Below are 22,768 nucleotides of genomic sequence, written 5' to 3' on the forward strand. Positions count from 1 at the left end.
CAAGCTGCAAGTTTTCCGCTCGTCAATGCATGAGTTCGAAGTGGCGAAGGGAGATAGCCATTGTACCGTGCGTCTGGACGAGAAGACATGCCAGTGCAATGAGTGGCAGATGAGTGGACTGCCATGTGCGCATGCATGTGCAGCCGTGTTACATGCAGGATGGAGTGTGTATGACTATATTGATCCGTACTATTCCAACGAAGTGCAAAAGCTCATATACTCGGGAGCCGATACACTCAATGTCCACCATCGAAACTGCAGAAGAGGTTGTTCATCATCCACGAGTCTTGTAGCCAATCAATCGACAAGTGATGCATTGCGGCCACCGAGAACTAAACGTCCGCTTGGGCAATCACAGACAAAAAGAATTGAGTTTCAACCAATTGAGAGAAGGGAGGTACGCTGCACTTGCAAGGCCCCAATTGAGTAGTTGCAGCCTGGAATATACCAACATTCCCTGGTAATTTAGTATTGTTTTCCTAATATCAATTTGAATGTATGACTGCATATACTTGCTTATTAAAGACTATGTAGTTGATGATGAATTGCATTTTGTGATTGTTATTCCTGGGTTTGCTGAAGCTTTTCTGCTGCACCATCCAGTCCTAGAATCTTTTTCTTTAAAAGGATTTTGGTTCTCTCACAATCAGCTTATAAGGTTGGATCTGTAACATTGAATTGCTTTTCTATATACTTTGATGAAAAAGATATTGTTACTTTGAAAAATTCATTGTACTGTAAATTGAGCATAACAGAACTCCTGTACATTTTCCTAAGAACGTGAAGTTGATAAGAATTTAAGTCATACAATCGCCATTGTTGAGGTTTCTAAAATTTTTCAGTGATTACATGCGCAACACAAATTATCATATTGTCTAGTGGAGAAATAGGTTTGTGAATAATTATAACCCTTGAGGGCCAAAATTGTCAGGATGCCATTGCCATTCAGGGCACGGTTTTCAGAGAGGTTTATTGGTGAGCTTCCTGAACTAATGGGTATGAACACCCCTCGCAAACTTTTGAAAAGGAGATTGCCATATCTGTATCAATTGCTTCTTAACCCTAAACGTCTGGCTAGTAGAAAATCCACTACAAGTCTAGATCGACTCAAGGAGGAATTATACATAGATAACATGGCCCCATCATCATACAACCTTAACACTTGTAACACTTGTAATAGCAGTAGCGACCCAAGACCATTTGGGGTCGAGCGTGAGAGTACACAATTCCCTATTGATGCTGAGTCTAGTCATATTCAATATGTGAAAGATCAGGGCGCTAGAGATTCCCAATCAGGGGACAATGAACACAAGGAGTAATCACCTACAGCAGAATACTGAAATCCCTCCCTATCCATCAATGAAATTCCTATATTGGAATTGGAATGCCCGCGGTGCGGGCAATAAGGATTTCCGCCGAGCCCTTCTGGATATTGTTAGACAGCATAACCAGCCATTGTGGCTATTGTTGAGACCCGTATCAGTAATCGGAGGTCTTCAGAAGTAATAACCAAACTAGGTTTCTCAGGATCCTATGTTATTGACCCCGAAGGCTACTCTGGGGGCCTTTGGTTACTTTGGAAGGATGAAGACATAGCGGTACATGCCACTAGTATTTCTAACCGTTGTATCCATGCAACGATTCATCTACACCCATCTCAACCACAATGGACCCTCTCCACCATATACGGTCATCCAGATGCAAGACAACGATCCCAAACCTGGTTGGAACTAAAAAATTTAGCTAATAACAGCAATAATGCTTGGATGTTGATGGGCGATTTCAACGCCAACTTGGATCCTAGTGAGAAACAGGGTGGCAGACCCCCAACATTCATAAAATGGCAGCATTTCGAGACACCAATGCCTACAATGTCATGGACTTGGGCTTCTGCGGCCAGAAATTCACTTGGACGAATGGTCAATAAGGGATAAGAAATGTCAATAATGCTTGGATGTTGATGAACGCCAACTTGGGATCCTAGTGAGAAACAGGGTGGCAGATCCCCCAACATTCATAAATTGTGGCTATTGTTGAGCCCCGTATCAGTAATCGGAGGTCTTCAGAAGTAATAACCAAACTAGGTTTCTCAGGATCCTATGTTATTGACCCCGAAGGCTACTCTGGGGGCCTTTGGTTACTTTGGAAGGATGAAGACATAGCGGTACATGCCACTAGTATTTCTAACCGTTGTATCCATGCAACGATTCATCTTCACCCATCTCAGCCACAATGGACCCTCTCCACCATATATGGTCATCCAGATGCAAGACAACGATCCCAAACCTGGTTAGAACTACAAAATTTAGCTAATAACATCAATAATGCTTGGATGTTGATGGGCGATTTCAACGCCAACTTGGATCCTAGTGAGAAACAGGGTGGCAGACCCCCCAACATTCATAAAATGGCAGCATTCCGAGAGACCATCAATGCCTGCAATGTCATGGACTTGGGCTTCTGCGGCCAGAAATTCACTTGGGCTTCTTTGCTTGTTGAATTAATTGGTACATTTCCTAACCACAATCCTCCTTTCTGTATTGAGCACGCATAGTTTACAAATGATTCCTTTAAGGAGGTGGTGAAGGAGGCTTGGCAAGTACCTTCATTGTTTTCAGTTATCTCTGGTTTGTAATGCTTCTAAAGCTTTGCCGTCTCTCACTAAGTCTTGGAATATGAATGTTTTTGATAATGTTTTCAGAAGGAAAAGACACATTTTGAAAAGAATCGAGGGAATCCAAAAATTTTTGGAAACAAGGCCTTCTCGTTTCTTCAATGATCTTCGATTTTCTTTCCATAAGGAATATTTCAACATCCTCAAATAGGAGGAAATTCTATGGAGCCAAAAAGTTAGATTCAATTGGCTAAAAAATGGTGATTCAAACACCAAATTCTTTCATAATATGGCTCTTAAGAGGGGTTGGTCAAAAATGATTTTGGCCCTTAAAGAAAATAACGTGTGGATTACTGATAATGATGAGCTAAAAAAGATGTGCAGAAATCACTTTATTTGTTTATATTCATCTTCACTCAATCGAAATCATAACCTTCATCCTTGTTTTGGCGATGTTCATAACAATATTGATCAATGGTTCATTGTTTGGAGTTTACCAAATAATAAAAGCCCGAGTCCTAATGGCATTACTTCTGAATTTATCAAAAATCATTGGGACGTTGTGGGCCCATCTTTTACTGATGCAATCTTTGAATGCATTGACAACTCTAAAATTCCAGACTATTTTAACCAATCCCACATTGTTTTAATTCCAAAAGTGAAACACCCTGAAACAATGAATCAATTTCGTCATATTAGTCCTTGTAACACTATTTACAAGGTAATTGCGAAGATTATTGTGGCTAGACTCAAACTTCTTTTGCCAAAATTCATTTCCCCAAACCAGTGTAAATTTTCCATGGCCGGCATTTAAAGGATAATGTGATCATTTTACATAAAGTTCTCCATTCTTTCGATAGGAAAATTGGTAAGGAAGGTTTTGTTGGAATTAAATTTGACCTTGAAAAAGCTTATGATAAGCTTGATTGGTCATTTATTAAAAAGTCTCTTGATTTCATTAAAATTCCTAAGAGATGGGTTAATTTGATCATGAGTTGTATTACCAGCCTTAGTTTTAACATTATCTTTAACGGTTCAATTCTTGAATCATTTAAACCCACAAGGGGTCTTAAACAAGGGACCCCCTCTCCCCCTACATTTTCCTAATTTGTCTAGAAACTCTTTTGGGTATGCTTAATAAAGTTGTGGCTAATGGTGAGATGAAGCCACTTAAATTCTCTAGAACAAGCCCTGAGTTATCTCATATCTTCTATGCATATGGCTTGTTTATTTTTCTAAAGGTCTCCATTACTCAGCTAAATTGTGTGAGAAATATCTTGGATAATTTCTGTAATGCTTTTGGGGAAACAATTAACTATAATAAATCTATCTTATTCACATCAAGGAATGTTCCCCATAGACACACCCGAATGATGGCTAGAAATATTAGGGTTACGGCTTCTAACAACCTTGATAAATATCTTGGGCTCCCCGTTTTTAGTGGCAGGGTTACTAAACATACCTTCCATTCTGTGGTTGACCATGTTCAAACCAAATTAGCAGGATGGAAGGAAAATACTCTTAGTGTTGCTGGTAGATTAATCCTTCTCCAATCTACTTTATCCTCAATTCCACTCCATGCCACGCAAATTTTTTGTTTACCCTCAAGCACTTGCCAAGATGTAGACAAAGCTAGAAGAAATTTTCTATGGGAAAGTTCTCTTGATCACAGGAAATTGCATCTCATTAAATGGGAGAAGATTCTGACTCCTAAGCATGTTGGAGGGCTTGGAATTAGGGACCTTCACTCCTTAAATCTAGTTCTTCTCACTAAATTAGCGTGGCACCACTACTATAATCAAAATAGTTTGTGGTCCAAAGTCCTAATTAGTAAATACGGTAGGGGAACTGATGTTTTGGACCAATGCATAAAAGGTCATGATTATTGGAGTTGGAAGGGAATAGCTAAAGGTTGTAAATTTCTTAGGGAGGGACTCATACGTGCCATTGGGAATGGAGAAGACACTAATTTTTGGGATGACCCATGGGTTACTAGGACTACCTGTAGGCAGAATCGATTGCATGGGCCTCTCCCAAATGTTAATTTGAGGAGTGTTAAAGACTATATAACTGCTTCTGGTGATTGGGACATCAACATGATTTCTTCTCTCTTCCCAAGTGATATGGTTGAAAAAATCATGGCAATCCCTTTAAATTTAGGGTCACAAAAAAATGATCATTGAATATAGCCTGACACTAAAGATGGTAATGTTTCAACTAAATCAGGTTATACATTTATTAGAAAAGAAAATGATCTCCCTAAAGTTCAAGCTTTTAATCTGATTTGGAAAGCTCCATGTCAACCAAGGGTGAGAATATTTTTGTGGCTGCTCTATCATAAAAAACTCTCTACTCGTAATGCTCTAATAAAGAGAAATATTCAGGTTCCTAGTGTATGCCCCTTGTGTAATGAAAGCATGGAAACGATTGATCATTTGTTTATGGATTGTAGGTTCTGTAAGGAAGTTTGGAATTTATATGATAATCATCCCACACCCACTAGTGCACTAAACTTTAAGAGTTGGATTGAAAGTAATCTTGAGACTTGTAATGCTCTCAAGGCAACTTATTTTAGCTATTTAAATTGGCTGATTCGGAGGGCCCGAAATAAAAAGTGTTCAACAATATCAGTTACACTCTCATTTATATTACAAATCTTGCAAAAAACTATGTTGACAGTTTCCTATGTGCCCAACATACTAATGCTCTTGCCAAGAATCAACCTAATTGCAGAGTCTAGAGCGACATCAAATGGGAAGCTCCGGGTGATCAATGGATTAAAATCAATATAGATGGAGCTATCAAGGGCCAGAGTGGTGGTGCTGCAGCTGGGGGTCTTCTCCAAGATCAAATGTAGGCTTGTCTTGGTGTGGAACTCAGGCCACAAAATCATTTTGAAGTCAGATTCGCGTTCCACCATTCAAATTCTTAAGGGTGGTAGGGATGACCATTGGCGTCTTTCTACAATAAACGAGGAGATCAAAGCTCTTCTGAATAGAGATTGGAAAGTTCATATCAATCACTGTTACAGGGAGGCCAACAGATGTGCCAATTTTATGGCTAATTTAGCTTGGAGCACTAAGATTCAGTATAGGGAATTCCTTATACCTCCTAGAGAGCTTAACTTTCTTATGTTTGCTGATGTTATTGGAGTAGTCACCCTCGTCTAATTTTGGTTTGAGTCTTTTGGTTTTTGTGCTTTGTTCTTTTGTTTTTGTTTTTTTAGGATCTATCAAATGAATAAAAAAAAAAACAAAAAAAAATTGGAGGAAACCGACCCAAAAAGAAACACAAATGGAAACGGGTAGGATAAAGATTGGGGGTTGACATTTAAGGTTCTTCACCACTGGACCCATCCTTGCCATGTTTTGTCCCCTTTTTCTGCCTTCTCTTCATCTCCATAATCTTTCTCTAGAAATGGGTTAACTGAGTTTATATATTTACTTAATATTAGTCAATAAATTATAGGGGAAATCAAGATACATATGAACAGTTATCTATTAATCCGTGCATTATGTAGAAATTTGTAACCGCTTGGATTCCCACAATTCCCTCATTAATGCCTCAATATTTCAATAATTGACCCTTATAATTCCGGCATTAGATCTTTAATTTATTCTCAGAAATATCACAAATTATGGGCTCCATCTTTCCTATAAACACTTGAAACCCATGCCAAGAGGATCAATAGGGAACCTCTTTAATGGACTTAAATGGACATACCTATGCTGAAAATCAGCTTGAATGGAGATTATAGCTATGTATTATTCATCCTACGACATTGCGGTGGTCCTTGGACTAATATAGTCGAGAAGAACCTTGTTTGCCGCACACGACCAAATGTTGGGATTCCAACACCCCACCACTAAGACCGGGCGAGGGGGGGAGTTCTAAGTCCACCAAACCCGTATGGTATCGTCGGCATAATTTTAAAGGACATCCCCACGCCCCTCGGCCCACTAAAATCTTGATAGAAAAAAACGGAGTTTCTGCATAACCTTCATTTTACTCCGTCGGACCAATCCTTAGGTCTGAATCACCCCGCTTTCATCCGTGGCATTGTGGGCCATCACTCAACGACATTGCGGGTGGTCCCCAGGCCGATACACTCTGGGAGAACCCTATGTGCCGCACACGACCAAATGCCAGGATTCCAGAACCCTACAACTTAGATAGGGAGGGGGGCTATATGACCGCCGAACACCCATGGTATCATCGTCACAACTCTAGTGGACATCCCCATGCCCCTTGGGCCACTAAACTTCCGATGGTTTTGCTCGATAGAGAGAAATGGAGATTCAGTAGAACCTCCATTTTGCTCCGTCGGACCAATCCCATGGTCTGATCCGCCCCCGCTTTGCACCGTGGCATCGTGGGACATCACCCTACAACATTGTAGTGGTCTCCAAGCCAATACATTCCAAGTGAACCCTGTGTGCCGCACACATCCAAATATCAAGATTCCAACACCCTACCACTAAGACCGGACGGGGGTGGGGGGGGTTCTATGTCCACCAAACCCGCACGGTATCGTCGGCACAACTTTAAAGAACATCCCCACGCCCCTCAGCCCACTAAAATCCTGACAGTTTTGCTTGACAGTGAAAAATTGAGATTTTGTAGAACATTCGTTTTGCTCTGTCGAACCAATCCCTAGGTCTGAACTGCCCCCGCTTTGCACCGTGGCATCATGGGACATCACTATTCAACATTGTGGGTGGTCCCCTAGCTGATACACTCTGAGAGAACCCTTTGTGCCACACACAACCAAATGTCGGGATTCGAGCTCCCTACCAAGAATACCAGGCAGAAGGTTATATGTCTACCAAACCCCACGGTATTGTGGGCACAGCGCTAAAGAACATCCCACGCCCCTTGGACCCACTAAACTCCCGATTGTTTTTCCCGATGGAGAAAAATGGAGATCCTGCAAAACCTCCATTTTGCTCTGTCGGACCGATCCCTATGTTTGAACTACCCCCGTTTTGCACCTTGGCATCGTAGGACATCACCCTATGACATTGCGGTGGTCCCCGGGCCAATACACTCCATGCTAACCCTATGTGTTGTACACGACTAAATGTCAGGATTTCAGTGCCCTACAACTAAGATCGGGCAGGGGTTATATGTTCGCCAAACCCCCACAGTATCGTTGGCACAACTTTAAAGGACATCCCACACCCCTCGGCCCACTAAACTCCCGATGGTTTTGCTTGACAAAGAGAAACGAAGATTCTATAGAACATCCATTTTGCTCCGTCGCACAAATCCCATGGTCTGAACCACCCCCGCTTTACACCATGGCATCGCGGGACATCACCCTATGACATTGTAGTGGTCCTTGGGATAACCCTGTGTGTCATACATGACCAAATGTCAGGATTTCAGCACCCTACCACTAAGACCGGGCAGGGGGTTATATGTCCGCCAAACCCCCACGGTATCATTGGCACAACTCTAAAGGACATCCCCACACCCCTAGCGCCACTAAATTCCCAATAGAGAGAAACAGAGATTCTGCAGAACCTCCATTTTGCTTCGTCTGACCAATCCCATTGTCTGAACCACCTGTGCTTTGTCCTATGGCATCATGGGACATTACCCTACGCCATTGCGGTGGTCCCCAGGCTGATATACTCTGGGAGAACCCTGTGTGCCACCCACGACCAAAGGTCGAGATTCCAGCTCCCTACCAATAAGGTCGGGTGGGGGGGTTATATGTCTACCAAATCCCGAAGGTATCGCCGGCACAACTCTAATGGACATCCCACACCCCTCGGCCCTACTAAATTCCTGATTGTTTTGCCCAACGAAGAAAAATTGAGATCCTACAGAACCGTCATTTTGCTCCATTGGACCAATTCATATGTCTGAACCAGCCCCGTTTCCCACCTTGGCATCGTGGGACATCACCCTACAACATTGCAGTGGTCCTCGGGCCGGTACACTCCAGGATAACCCTATGTGCCACACACGACTAATTGTCGGGATTCCAATGCCCTACAACTAAGACCAGGCGGGGGTTATATGTCCGCCAAAACCCCATTGTATCGTCGGCACAACTTTAAAGTACATCCCCACACCCCTCGGCCCACTAAATTCTCGACGGTTTTACCCGATGGATAGAAATGTAAATTTTGCAGAACCCCCATTTTGCTCTGTTGAACTAATCCCATGGTCTGAACCACCCCCGCTTTGCACTGTGGCATCGTGGGACATCACCCACTACATTGCGGTGGTCCCCAGGCCAATACACTTTGGGAGAACCCTATGTGACGCATCCGACCAAATGTCGGGATTCCAACACCCTACCACTAAGACTACGCGGGGGGTTATATGTCCACTAGACCACCACAATATCGTTGGCACAAGTCTAATGGACATCCCCACGCCCCTCGGCCCCCTAAAATCTTGACAGTTTTGCCAAACGAAGAAAAACAGAGATTCTGTAGAACCACCTTTTTGCTCTATCGAACTAATTCCTAAGTCTAAACCGCCACCGCTTTGCATCGTGGCATCGTGGGACTTGGCCCTACGATATTGCTATGGTCCACAGTCTGATACACTCCGGGGGAACTCTGTGCGCACCACGCGACCAAATACCAGGATTGTAGCACCCTACCACTATGACTGGGCGGGGGGGGGGAGGTTTTATGTATGCCAAAACTCAACGGTATCGTTGGCACAACTCTAAATGACATCCCCATGCCCTTTGACCCTTTAAAATCCCGACGGTTTTGCTCGACAAAGAAAAGTGGAGATTCTACAGAACCTCTGTTTTCCTCCGTCAATCCAATCCCTAGGTCTAAATCGCCTACGCTTTGCATCATGGCATTGTGGGACATTAGTCTATGACATTGTGGGTGGTCCTCGGGCTGGTACAGTCTGGGAGAACCCTATGTTCTGAACATGACCAAAGGTCGGGATTCCATCTCCCTACCAATAAGACCAGGTTATATGTATGCCAAACCCCCATGGAATCATTGGCACAACTATAAAGGACATCCCACGCTCCTCGGCCCCACTAAACTCCCAATGGTTTTTCCCAACAGAGAGAAATGGAGACCCTATAGAACCTTCGTTTTGCTCTATCGGACCAATCCCTATGTCTAAACCACCCCAGCTTTGCTCCTTAGCATCGTGGGACATCACCCTACGACATTGTTGGTCCCCGGGCTGGTATAATCTGGAATAACCTTGTGTGCCGCACACGACCAAATGTTGGGATTCCAGTGCCCTACAACTAAGACCAGGTGGGGTTATATGTCCACCAAACCCCAACGGTATTGTCGGCACAACTTTAAAGGACATCCCCACGCCCCTCAACCCACTAAACTCCCGACGGTTTTGCCCGACGGAGAGAAATGGAGATTTTGTATAACCTCTGTTTTGCTCTATCGCACAAATCCCATGGTCTGAATCGCCCCTGCTTTGCACAATGGCATCACGAGACAACACCCTATGACATTGTGGTGGTCCTCGGGCTGTTATACTCTGGGATTACCCTGTGTGCCACACACAACCAAATGTTGGGATTCCAACACCCTACCACTAAGACCTGACTGGGGGTTATATGTCTGCCAAACCCCCATGGTATCGTCGGCACAACTCTAAAGGACATCCCCACACCCCTTTCCCCACTAATCTCTAGACGGTTTGCCCGACGGAGAGAAACGAAGATTATGTAGAAATCCATTTTGCTCTGTCAAACCAATCCCATGGTCTGAACCACCCCCGCTTTGCATCGTGGCATCGTGGGACATCACACTATGACATTACAGTGGTCCCCGAGCCGATACACTCCTAGAGAACCCTATATGCCACACGCGACAAAATGTTGGCATTCTAGCTCCCTACTAATAAGGCCGGGTGGAGAGGTTATATGTCTACCAAACCCCCACGGTATCGTTGGCATAACTCTAACGAAAATCCCTCGCCCTTCGGCCCCCCTAAACTCCCGATGGTTTTGCCTGACGGAGAGCTTCGTCAAACCAATCCCTACGTCAGAACCACCATCAGTTTGCACCTTGGCATCGTGGACATCACCCTACAACATTGCGTAGGTCCCCGGGCAGGTACACTCGAGGGACTCTTGGGGTAAGAATGTAGACTTCAAATTATTGAACTTCCAAATATAAGATCCATGAGGCTATGTTTGGTTTCATGGGAGAGAAACAGAAAGAAAGTTGAGGTGAGGATACTGGTGGAGAATTAATGCTGGTTGATTGTTGGGAAGGGTATGGATTTCCTCGTCACAGAATCCTCCTCACACCCATCTAACCGCAAGAATATCTCTTATATCTATTATACTTGCATGTTTTCACATCTCCCGCTACAATTACTATGAAGTGGGTGTGAGGACCATTTAGTGAGGAAAAAATCCGGATTCCATTGACAAGCCAAATGATGTCTATTAAACGTGTGGATACTGTTTTTCTTTTCGTTTTTTAGAGAGAACAAATAAATGACCACAATCATCCATTAAAACAAGTTTTTTTTTTCTTAAATAGAATTCTTGAATGACCTGTTTTAAATTTTTTTTCTTTGTTATGGCTTTCTTTTCGCTATATTTTGTTTGTGTTTTGGTTTGGTTGGGAAACAAGAGCAATAATAGTGATACGAGGTGGCGAAACAAGAGCAAATAGGGCTGTCAACGGGTCAGGTGTAGGTGGGGATCAGCTACAACCAGAATCAACCCCATATGAAATATTGAGGATCCGGAACTGATTCGGACCCGATACCGATTCCAAACCGATAATAATCAATATACCATGGTCTGAATCAATTCAGGACTGGGTGGAATCAGTTCTGAACATAATCGGGACACTATATCAGGATCTGGAATCGATGGGTCGGTTCCAGTTCTTGGAACCAGAACCAATCCTATCCAAGGACTTAAATATCGACACGATGGGTGTATTGGTTGACAATGGTATGGGATACACAACGAATAGAAATGTATCCCATAAGTCATTCGTATCGCATAAATACGAATCTGTATTGGCATGTATCGTACTTATCGGCCAATACGCACCGATATGAGATGATACGCATGAAACACAAAATGCAGCTATACCAATTTGAATCCAAGTCTTTCGGACATACTATCTTTTGCCACACTGAACCATTAAGCCAGGCTTTATCTTGTGTTATTAAAAAGAATAAAATAAATTTTATTACACTTTTGTGTCAAAATACAATTTAAACAAAAATCACGTATTTATATTTAACAAATCTAACTATTCTAAGCAATAATATTCAAAACTAGTATTTTATAAATTAATAGAACAAATAATCTATCAAGTCCATATTTTTATAAAAAGATAACTTTTAATATCAATAAATTTATACAAACAAAATATTAATAATTTTTATATATTTGTAAAAATTATTAATTAATATTTTAATTTACATTAATGAGTAATAACAACATATTTATTATTTATAAAAAATAAAAACTATTGTTTACAAAATATTGAATAATATAATATTAAATTGAATCTACCAAATTCACTAATCTACATTTATTTAAAAAATTATTTTTTATTTCGAATTATTTATAGAAATAAATTTATTAAAAATGGAATAATTACTTTAGTAATTAAAAATTATGAATTTGTATAGGATATGTATCTTAGAAATTTTAACAAATTTGATATACTTTAAGTTAATATTATATTTTTGTGAATTATTAATTGGTATTTTAATTTGCATTTGAGAATTTAAAGTTGTTTTTTGTTAATGTTAAAAAAATAAAATAGTAAAATAAAAAAATAAGTGATATAATAATTAAAATATAATATTCACATGTGTTTAGTGTCTTGGACTCTTGATTGATGCAATATAAATAAAATTATATGATATCTAAGCATCATGATATATTAATTGTAATATATTTGTTCATATACACCATTAAAATATATATTTTCTATGTATTTATATATTATTTGTGACTATTTTGGTCTTAATTTTAGTGTTATTAATGTATTTGTGGAATTTGTATGTATTTCCCTAACATATCCATCTGTTTTCATACTTTTCGTCTATATCCATGCATTTCCAAAGCGTATTAGTATCTATATATGTATCCAAATTCTCTTATATGTTACCTGATACCAATACTTTAATCATTGATCCTATCAATTTGGGTCCATCGGGTCCGTTGAATCGGACCCGACCCATTGACAACCTTGTTTCTAGGAATAAGAACCAGATTTGCCTCAACACCATCTAATCCAACTATATAACCATATATAAATGTCTATATGAAATTATATAACACATTTTCATAGTAAAGTTGGTTTAAGTATTATATTATCAACTAAAAGTTGTTGGTGCTATTTCAGGTTGCATTTGTTTCTCTAAAAATGAATTAGTTCGAGATATTTGAATTATATTTTCTTACCATATATCAAAACAAATTAAAACAGATAGAAAACAAAGTTTTCCTACAGAAAAGGTGGAAATGATAGTTAGATATTTTAACCTGAACAAATTAGGTTCATTTAATTTTATGGAAAACAAATAGAGTCCTAAGATATTTTATCTCAACTTTTTTTAAATTATATATAATGTTTTTGGCTTAATTTATTCATTGTAATAATGATACATAATATAAGAAACCTGATCCATGACTGATCCAAATTCAATGGATAAGATTCAATTAGAATCCAAGTATAATATATGATTGAATACATAACTAGCTAGATATATTACCATCATCTAAGACTACTTCTCCCAACTATATGGGGTCGGCTGCATGGATCTTGTTTTGTCAATCTGTTCTATTTAATGTCATATTTAAGGTGTAATTTGACATTTTTAGAGAGTGTTTTAGCATGAACATAAAAAGACAAATCAGAATCCATGATCAAGAGAGTTTGGCAAAAGTTTTAGTACTAACTGCCAGCCTGATACAACCCTCCTCTATCTAGGCTTGCACCCTTGGTGTAAGAAAAACTCACACTAGTGGAGTTAATACATATCTAGATGTATCTAATGGTGCATTTGACATTCCTAATTTTAAGGACTCGTCTCCTTTTTGCTGTTAAAATGCCCCTATAAATACTGAATTTTTAACTGCGAAAAGGAGATAAGTCCTAAAAATAAGGAATGCCAAATGCTGCCTAAATTACAAATCTAACCTATTGAATGCCCATTTTTGGTAAAAGAGTTGAATGTCCTATTCACCATCACCATAAAGAACCATTCCCTTTGTAAATTGGGGGTCCACTTTTTAATTTGTATTGGACAATGAGCTGGTTCAGCAACCATATGCCATCTGAACTCAATGGATGAGTACTTGGGGTACCTCAATTTCCTACCTAGTTATTTTTTCCTACTTTTGTTGGGAGACAAGCCTTGTGGGTCCTCCATGGGCCATTGAAAAGGCAATATGAAGCAACTCTGAACAAAGAAGAAGTTTGTCCACCAAGTCTACTTTGATGAAACCAATTTTTGCTACCTAGAGAAGTGAGGAAGATAAGTTCTTGTTTATTTACCTTGAGTGTAGTTAGCTTACAAGAGCCCTTGTACGAGGTCTTAGCCAGGTACGAGGTGTTCATCTCGGCTTTCAAGCTTTTCACCACCATATTGTCTACATAGGCTTCGAAGTTCCTCCCCATCTGATTTTTTAACACCTTGTTGACGAGGAGTTGGTAGGTAGCCCTTGCATTCTTGAGGCCGAAGAGCATCACTTTGTAGTAGTAGGTACCATGTTCGGTGATGAATGAGGTCTTCTCCTTGTTCTCGGGGTGCATCTTTATTTGATTGTATCTGGAGAAGGAATTCATGAAACTAAGTAGTTCGTACCCTGTAATAGCATCGACGATGTGGTCTATCCTCAGCAAAGGAAAATTGTCCTTAGGGCAGGCTCGGTTAAGGTCTATGAAATCAATACAGATTCTCCACTTCCCATTACCCTTCTTTACCAAAACCACGTTTGACAACCAGTTAGGGTAGTATACCTCTCAAATGAAACTGGCGTTGAGTAGCTTGCCAATTTCTTCTCTATGGCCTTCCAACACTCCGGTGCAAAGTTCCTCTTCTACTACCCAACGACTCTAACTCGTGCTCGGTGGAGAACTTGAGGGTGAGTTGGTATGAGGAGATAGCTGCCCTAAGCACGTGAAGGGTCGGCCTCCCCACGATTGCATTGTAGGGTGAGCCGATCTTCACGACTAGAAACTCATTCATCCTCGTCACCTGCTGAGGCTCGGTCCTTACTGTGATAGGTAGGGTAATTTTTCCCTCTGGTCTAACCACGTTACTGAAGAAGCCAATTAGTGGGACATCGGCTGGCTGGAGGTGGTCAGGCGCTATCTTCATCTTTTGGAAGGCTTCGTAGAAGAGGATGTCGGCCGAGGCATCACTATCGACGAGAATCCCCTTCAGTTCTGTAATCAAAAGTTCTTTTTTTTTAGAAAAAACATATTTAAATTGGAATACTTGGGATTTATGATTTGAATTGTTAGTTGTATACTATTGCAAGGTTTTGACAACTATGACTGCAGTCTTGTGCACGACACTGGGAAAAGAGGAACCATAGAACCTTCAATGGAAGGGAAAGATAAAAGGAAGCATTATTAGAAATTTTGACAACAATGACTGCACTCCTGTAGTTCTATGGACAACATTGGGAAAGAGTATCCAAAGAATGTTAAATGGAAAGGAAAGATAGAAAGAAGAATTAATAAAAACTAAGTTTTTGAGAGTGATCCATTGGATTGCAGCTTTGGACATTTTTTACTTCTTTCTAATAGATGACATGCTTAAAGAATGACAGATGGTTGCATCTTCTCCAACAGTCAACTCTAAAGCATTAATACTTTGGATCCCATGACTTGTTAGACAGTTGTATGCCCTTAGCTCCAATTAGAATGATGTACATTATGAATTTATTGTAAATGAATAAAGTACATATTTGATTCATGTTCCTGTGGTGTGTTTCTGTGTAATACCCTTAAACTGGACACTTATGAGACTCGTGTTAGTTTAGAATGTTCACAGTCGTTGGATAAGTCTGGGGAGATTTATCCTGCCAAGGCTAACATTGGTGTGCTACCAAATGTTGGGGTGACCTGTCTTAGCCGCCGGGGTGAGACCCAAGGCACATGCAGTGTAGGATTAATTGAATCTTTGAACTAGACCAGATTTCCAGTATTGCCCTGCACCTTGGAGATTGATGGGAAAAACTAGAAAGTTACACCTAACCCTTAGACTCGATTATGATACTGCACTAGGTGTCGGATTGGGCTGTCTTTGATATGCCAATCAGTGAGATCCTTAGCGGGGGTCAAAACCTGGGTATGTTGGGACAATCCGAGAATTCATTTGAGTAGGTGATCATAGTGACAGGATCAGCCCCTTTGTCGGACAAAGCTAATGATCGAGGATGCACTCTCTCTGATGGAAACCAAGACTTCCGGCAGCCGATTTCAATCATTGAGATTTGTTTTGCAAAATATATTTTATATGAGATATAAAAGTATATATAATATGGTTTCCAAACGTTTGCAAAAGGTTTTAATTCCCGGGATCCATGTGAGTAGAGAGTGCAGCACTGTTCCTTGCAGCCGAGTGAGAGGTTCTCTCTTGTCGGGCAATGTTTGATCATTATGGGCTGAGAGGTTAAGTGTAAGACCATTGAGGATAATACCTGATGGGCTAATCTTGCATCTGCCCACAGCCCCTAGGTGTTACAAGGTGGCTTGGCCTAGGGACCACTTAGGGTAAGTGTTGGGCCCATAGAGGCCATGTGATGGGTTTCAGGGGGTGCACTGTCCATAACAGTGTATTCGGCCAGGCCTTGTAACAAAGGCTGGGCTGAACCCATGTGGCTGATGTGTAGATCAATGTTTGGATCCCACGCCATACAAGGAAGCCTAACTAGGCAGCAGTTTGGAAGGCTAAGTGAGCACATAACCTTAATGGGCCTAAAGCCCATTTCGAACTGGGCTGATTTGATCAGTTAAATAAGGGGTGAATTCTGGGATTGGATTAGCAGATTGGATAGGGTCTTAACCCTATCCACTCAGAGAGTCCAGATCTGAATCGCATTCAGATCTGTAAACCTCCTAATGAGATTAGGAGAAGGCTGATCTAATCTGTAGATAAGATAAGGGTTCACCTTTATCACTTAAAGGGAATCCTAATCCCAAATATGATTTGGATCAGCAACTCCTAATAGTATTAGGAGCTGATCCCTTTCAGATTATAAAAGGAGGAGGGGGCGGCAGCCTTTATACACAAGTTCATCACCTGTCTTCAGAGCTGAAATCACTGAAGAGAGAATTCAGCACATCTGCGAAAATTCTCTCTTGCCGCCTCCTTCCTGCCACCACCTCACCTGTCAGTTCGATCTCCAGTTCAGTGGGAGAAGTCAAGATTGGATCTTGACATCAGTTCCTTGTGAAGGGACTGATAGGAAGTTGTGCTCACATGCCATCCTACTAATTCTTGCGAACGATTAGGTTCTTTGGAAGACCACTATTGATTCTGCTCCATCATGCACTGCGCCATCTTCAATGGGAGCAGTCTTTGGATCCTTCATTGGGCGTGAACACGTTCGTTGGGAGATATTATTTCTCCGTATCAGGTATATCCCTCTCCTACTGCTTTTGTTCAGATCTGGTTCAGTTTATGGTTCAAGATTGATTCTGGAAAAATATGATTTTTTCTAAAATAGGGAATTCGATTCCCAATAGGATGGAGAGAAATTTTTGAAATTCGCCCATTCTATTCCGCAAGATTCAGGCGTCCATACGATGGATATCTCATCCCTTCAATAGCTAGAGCAGAAAACATTTTTCGCAAGAGATTTAGGTCTCGTTTGATGATTAAGTACTTGTTAAAAGAAATAGTACTTGTTTTAACAACCCTTTAGGCTGTTTAGTAACCCACTTTTTCAAATCACTTATTATGTTTTTAAGTACTTATTGGGGTGGGAATGTTTGGTAAGCTACTTTCCCCATAAGTGCTTATATTTATTCAAATAATAATTTTAGCCCTCACTTCTCCCGTACATATATACAATACTTTTCAATAATAATAATAATAATAATAATAATAATGATAATAATAATAATAATAACAATAATAATAAAAATAATAATAATAATAATAATAACAATAACAATGATAATAATCATCATAAATTCATAATAATAATAAATAATAATAATAATAATAATAAGACGATGATCAGGGGGGAGGTTGTCACCACTACAACTCCCCTATTCTCCCTTTGAGCGACAGAGAGCGTCAACAACCTCTCCTTAGTCTTTCTCTACCTCTCTTTCTATCTCTCCTTTTCATTTTCTTCTCCTTTGTTTTTGTTCTTCTATAACCACTGAACCACGAACAATACACTATTCATCTTCCTCTCCAAAAGAGAACCAGCGGTGGCTGAACGTCTCTCTTTCGGTTCTTCAACAACCTATTTGTCAAGGACTAGTTCCTATTTCAGAGACACTATTCATCACCTGGTTCCTCTCCACGAACAAGACACTGTTCATCTATTTTAAATATCTGAGATCGAGCTACGAGCTATGTTTCAGATATCTAACTTCAAAACATAGAGGAAAGAGGCCAAACGACAGGTCTGTCGGCCACAGTTCCTCACCGCCAATTGTCGCCAGTGGATCTACAACTGGTGTGCCACTACTACTAGGGTTTGAGAGTCGAATGAGTGGAGGAGGAGGTATAACCTCATAGGGGTATTTTAGTCATTATGCAAATTTGTCATGGACTGGTTCGTTCTAATATTTTGGAGTACTTCAATAAGTATTTAAAAAAAACCAACTTGAAGTCACTTTTTCAAAGAAGTACTTAAAAAAATACTTTTACCCCACATTTTTACTAAATACCCATAAATATTTAAAAATCTAATGTGTGGTACTATATATTAAAGAAGTAATTATTAAAAGTAATAGGAGAAGGAAAAAGCGGTCGCAGTCACAAAGTTCAATTTTCTCGCGAGAGATTTATTAGGAGAGAAAGCGCAAAGATACGGGAAAGGCCCAACGCTCACCAAATTCAATTTTACAAGAAATCGCCGAGTTCAGGAGGACATTTTTGTCCGTGTCAAATAATTGGTACGGGGTAGAGCTGAAAGTAAATAGGTATTTATAAACCGAGATAAATGATTTCTGAGCTGAAAACAAATAGTTCGTACAAGAAGACAGTGGAATTAGATAACTGTGACAGCTGGCTACATCGGTAAAAACCCTTTTTTTTCTTTTCATTTGGATTTGGATGGCAGTGAGAAAATTCTACTAGAGGACAGTGGAATTAGATAACTGTCCACCGTCCAATAAATGATAATCAAGGGACCAAAAAGTCTTTTCAGATAATAAAAATAAAAGAAAGACATAAAACAGTAAACGGTATAGAGGTAAGAACTAGGCAAGCCCCATTGGAGATACTGTATTCTATTTAAGTAGAGTCCAGAGTCCAGTCCTCTCCATCATCCCCATCACTTTGTAGATCACTGAATTTCTACTCTGTTCTTTTATCCAAGAAATAACTGAAAGTGGTCTTCTTTTTCTTCTTCTCCTGCTCTTGTCTTCTTTTATCCATGAAGGAAATCATGGGCGGTGAAGTGCACGTAGTGATGCTCCCATATTTGGCCTTTGGCCACATGATCCCATTCTTCCATCTCTCCATTGCCTTGGCCAAATCTGGGATCCGAGTTTCCTTCGTATCAACTCCCAGAAACATCGATAGGCTCCCTAAACCACCTGTAAACCTATCAGCTCTTTTAGAATTTGTTCCGTTTCCCTTGCCCATCGTCCCCAACACCAATGGCGAGACCTTGCCTCCAAATGCTGAGGCCACCGTCGACGTTCCTGCAGACAAGGTACCACTCTTGGATGCCGCCTACAATCTCCTTCGTGACCCCTTCAAGCAATTCTTGTTTGACAAATCACCCCATTGGATCATCCAAGACTTTCTTGCTGACTGGACAATCGACATTGCCAAAGAATTCTGCATACCAATTATCGGGTTCTCCGTGTTCGCTGCTATAACCAACGCCTTTATTGGCCCGCCGGATTTCATGGTTGGAGATGCTCGTAAGAGCGTTCGACCAACCGCCGAGAGTCTGATGTCCCCACCCCCGTGGATCCGTTTTGAGTCTTCTCTTGGCCTCCCCTCCTACGAAGCTGTTAGCTTTTTCCATGGTTTTTTTGGGAAAGATGGTCCAGCAGAAAAGATAGCCACCGTTCTCCGTGAAAGCAAGGCCGTGGCCATACGTACTTGTCCGGATTTTGAATGTGGCTACTTCGACGTGCTGGAGACGATGTACGAAAAAGAAGTTATTCCAGTTGGATTATTATCTCCCACACCAAGTGATCATGGTGGTGACGAAGAGTGGATCAAAATTTTACACTGGCTTGATCAACAGAAACCCAAATCTGTGTTGTTTGTTGGGTTTGGAAGCGAGTGCAGACTGAGTAAAGAACAAATTGAGGAGATAGCTCGTGGGGTAGAGCTCTCCAATTTCTCATTTATCTGGGCACTTAGAAAATCTCACTGGGCAGGCAACGATGATGAAGTTCTACCTCAGGGATTCAGCAGCCGGACCTCCGGCCGAGGAATCGTTGGTATGGGATGGGCTCCACAACTGAAGATTCTAGCCCACCCTTCAATCAGGGGATCCCTGTTTCACTCGGGATGGGGTTCAGTCATAGAGACCCTACAGTATGTTCATCGCCTTGTCTTGTTGCCACTGATAATCGATCAAGGTATAAATGCAAAGCTGCTGGTGGAGAAGAATTTAGCGATTGAGGTAGAGATAAATGAAGATGGGTCGTTCAGCGGGGAGTCCATCGCCAAGGCATTGAAACGAGCGATGGCGTCTGAAGAAGGAGACGAAATGAGTCAGAGAGCGAAGGAAACTGCTGCAATAATCTGCAATCGTCTACGGGAAGCGGAATACATGAATAAGTTCGTGAAGTATCTCACAAATAACCATGAACGAGAGATCGCAGGGATAGAAAGCAGGAAATAAAATAGCGATTGTGTGTGTGTCTGTTGTTTGTATAAGATTTTCTTTTCTGTGTTGTTCACTTATCTTTGTGTCTGTTGTACGAGATTTTCTTTTCTTCGTGATTGTGTCTGTTTGGAACCCGGATTTCCTGCACTTCTCATTGAGGTGCTGTGCGTTGTGCGTAAACTTTGGGCAACTGACACAAAAGAAGGACTTGTCGAAACAGAGAAAGAGAACAGGTGAGAACCAATTTAATTACAGTCTCCAAAATCAAATCCTCATTCACACCATTGCGAGCTGCGAGCAACAGAAGAACCACGTGCTTCAACCGCGCAGGAACAAAAACCACGACGACTCTTTTTTTCTTGCAGTTGTCCTGTCTTGACTCTTGACCCAACCAAGAACTTCTCCATCCAAGTGGTTAATGTTGCTTTGAACATTTGTCAAAATAAAAAGAAATTCTAGCGGTTATGAAAACAGAGGAAAGCGGGAAGAAGAAAGGGGAAGGAGAATTTGGGGAGAGGAAGAGAAATGGTGAATTCGAGAAGATTAACAGTGTTTTTCTTCCAATTATCCGAATAATTATTACAAAGGTAGTATCAGAATTAAAAAATATTATAACAGCGGATTTTAATTTTAACGGGAAAGCTAATCGAAGGGGTCTTTGTCTTACAGTAATAGTACAAAAAGGTTTTTATCGCAAAACAAAGTATAAGGGGTCTTTGTTACAGACCCCATAGTACAGGGGATTTTTTTAATTTATCCAAAAAATATTATATATTATCAATAAATATATTAGAATAAAACATAAAAAATATTATATATTATCAATAAAATGAAGTAAAAATGATTTGAATATTATATCCATAACCAAAATGAATTAAAATTTATTTGTATGTAATTTTAATCTATGAAAAATTAATAAAAACACAACTCAAACCAATTAAGGGGGTGTTTGATAATATAGTTTTTCTGGTGTGGCCATTGTTTTTTATTTTAAAAAACAAAACCATATTAGCCGATGATCAAAATTTTAATACAATATACTTTGTACGGGTGTTTCATATTGTATTTTGGGGTCTAGAAACACCTATTTACAGGTGTTTTGGGACCCCTTTTTCTTAATAAAAGTACTCTTAAAAACATCCCAAAAAACCAAGTTTAAAAAAAAACTAAGAAAAATATAAATATACATAGTTTTTAGTATTGATACACATTGAATCACGATGTTCGAAAACCCCCCTAAGTATATATCAAAAAAACTATATAACTAATAACTAATGAACCAAGTGATAACCAACCAAGTAGTATTTATCAAAATTCAGGAGATTGCTTGATAAAAGCCCTTATCGTATCATGTGTCTTTCAAACAGCATAGGTTTTACCTTAAACATATGCATTTAAATTGAATCAGAATGGATTGTATGAGATCAGATAAAATGAGTGAATTCGATCGGATCAACTTCAATAGGATGTAATTCGAATTCTGAAAATCAGTTAAGGTTTACAGGCTTATAGTACTATTGAAATTATTAAAATACCCTTCATTGTCAGAGAGAGAGAGAGAGAGTTTTTCCAAGCTATCTTACAATGAAGAAACTGGTCCCTACACTCTGGTGAAGCTAGCCCAGTGGTTCAACGTTTAAGCCTTAAAGGCCTCCTTCCTTGGCAGTTGGCACTCACTCTCGTGAGTCGTGACAGTGGCATTGAAGCTCGATCTTGGACTTGGACACAAGTGAGGGTGACTCCAACAGTGTCGAGTACTTGTGGGACCCACGTATCTGAAAACATTAATTAAAATGATTATTGGTTACGCTACACGGCTTCAGGCATAATTATTTGTGACACAATGACACACCTTATAATTTGGATCGTCATGACGTCTCTTCTACCAACTCGTCATCCGTCCTCACACTCACATCCTCCCTGTATTCGAAATATCTTTCGTGAATATTTATTAACAAGTACGGGAGATATTTCCGATGCATGTGCGTACGGGACATATAAGGCGCCAGCGAGACGCTATTTGTAAGGAGCAGATCCAGTCTCTCCGTAGACGTGTAAATCGAGTTGTGTGTCGCCCGCGGCTTAGCATGATTTTGGACATGTTCTGGTTTGGTACAATAGCCCACGGGCCGCGTCAGACTCGGTACGATAGTCCGTAC

The 22,768-nt window shown here is 40.4% G+C and overlaps 1 pseudogene across 1 annotated transcript; it reads left to right on the forward strand.

The window, feature by feature from the left end:
• The first annotated feature begins 18,965 nt into the window (after positions 1 to 18,965).
• Positions 18,966 to 20,725, forward strand: LOC104607456 (UDP-glycosyltransferase 91C1 pseudogene; annotated as a pseudogene). Its single transcript, XR_016085994.1, has one exon. The product of XR_016085994.1 is annotated as a UDP-glycosyltransferase 91C1 pseudogene (transcript).
• Positions 20,726 to 22,768: the final 2,043 nt, after the last annotated feature.

The sequence above is a fragment of the Nelumbo nucifera genome, chromosome 4, assembly GCF_055504915.1.
Source record: "Nelumbo nucifera cultivar China Antique chromosome 4, China Antique-T2T, whole genome shotgun sequence".
Lineage (NCBI taxonomy): Eukaryota > Viridiplantae > Streptophyta > Magnoliopsida > Proteales > Nelumbonaceae > Nelumbo > Nelumbo nucifera.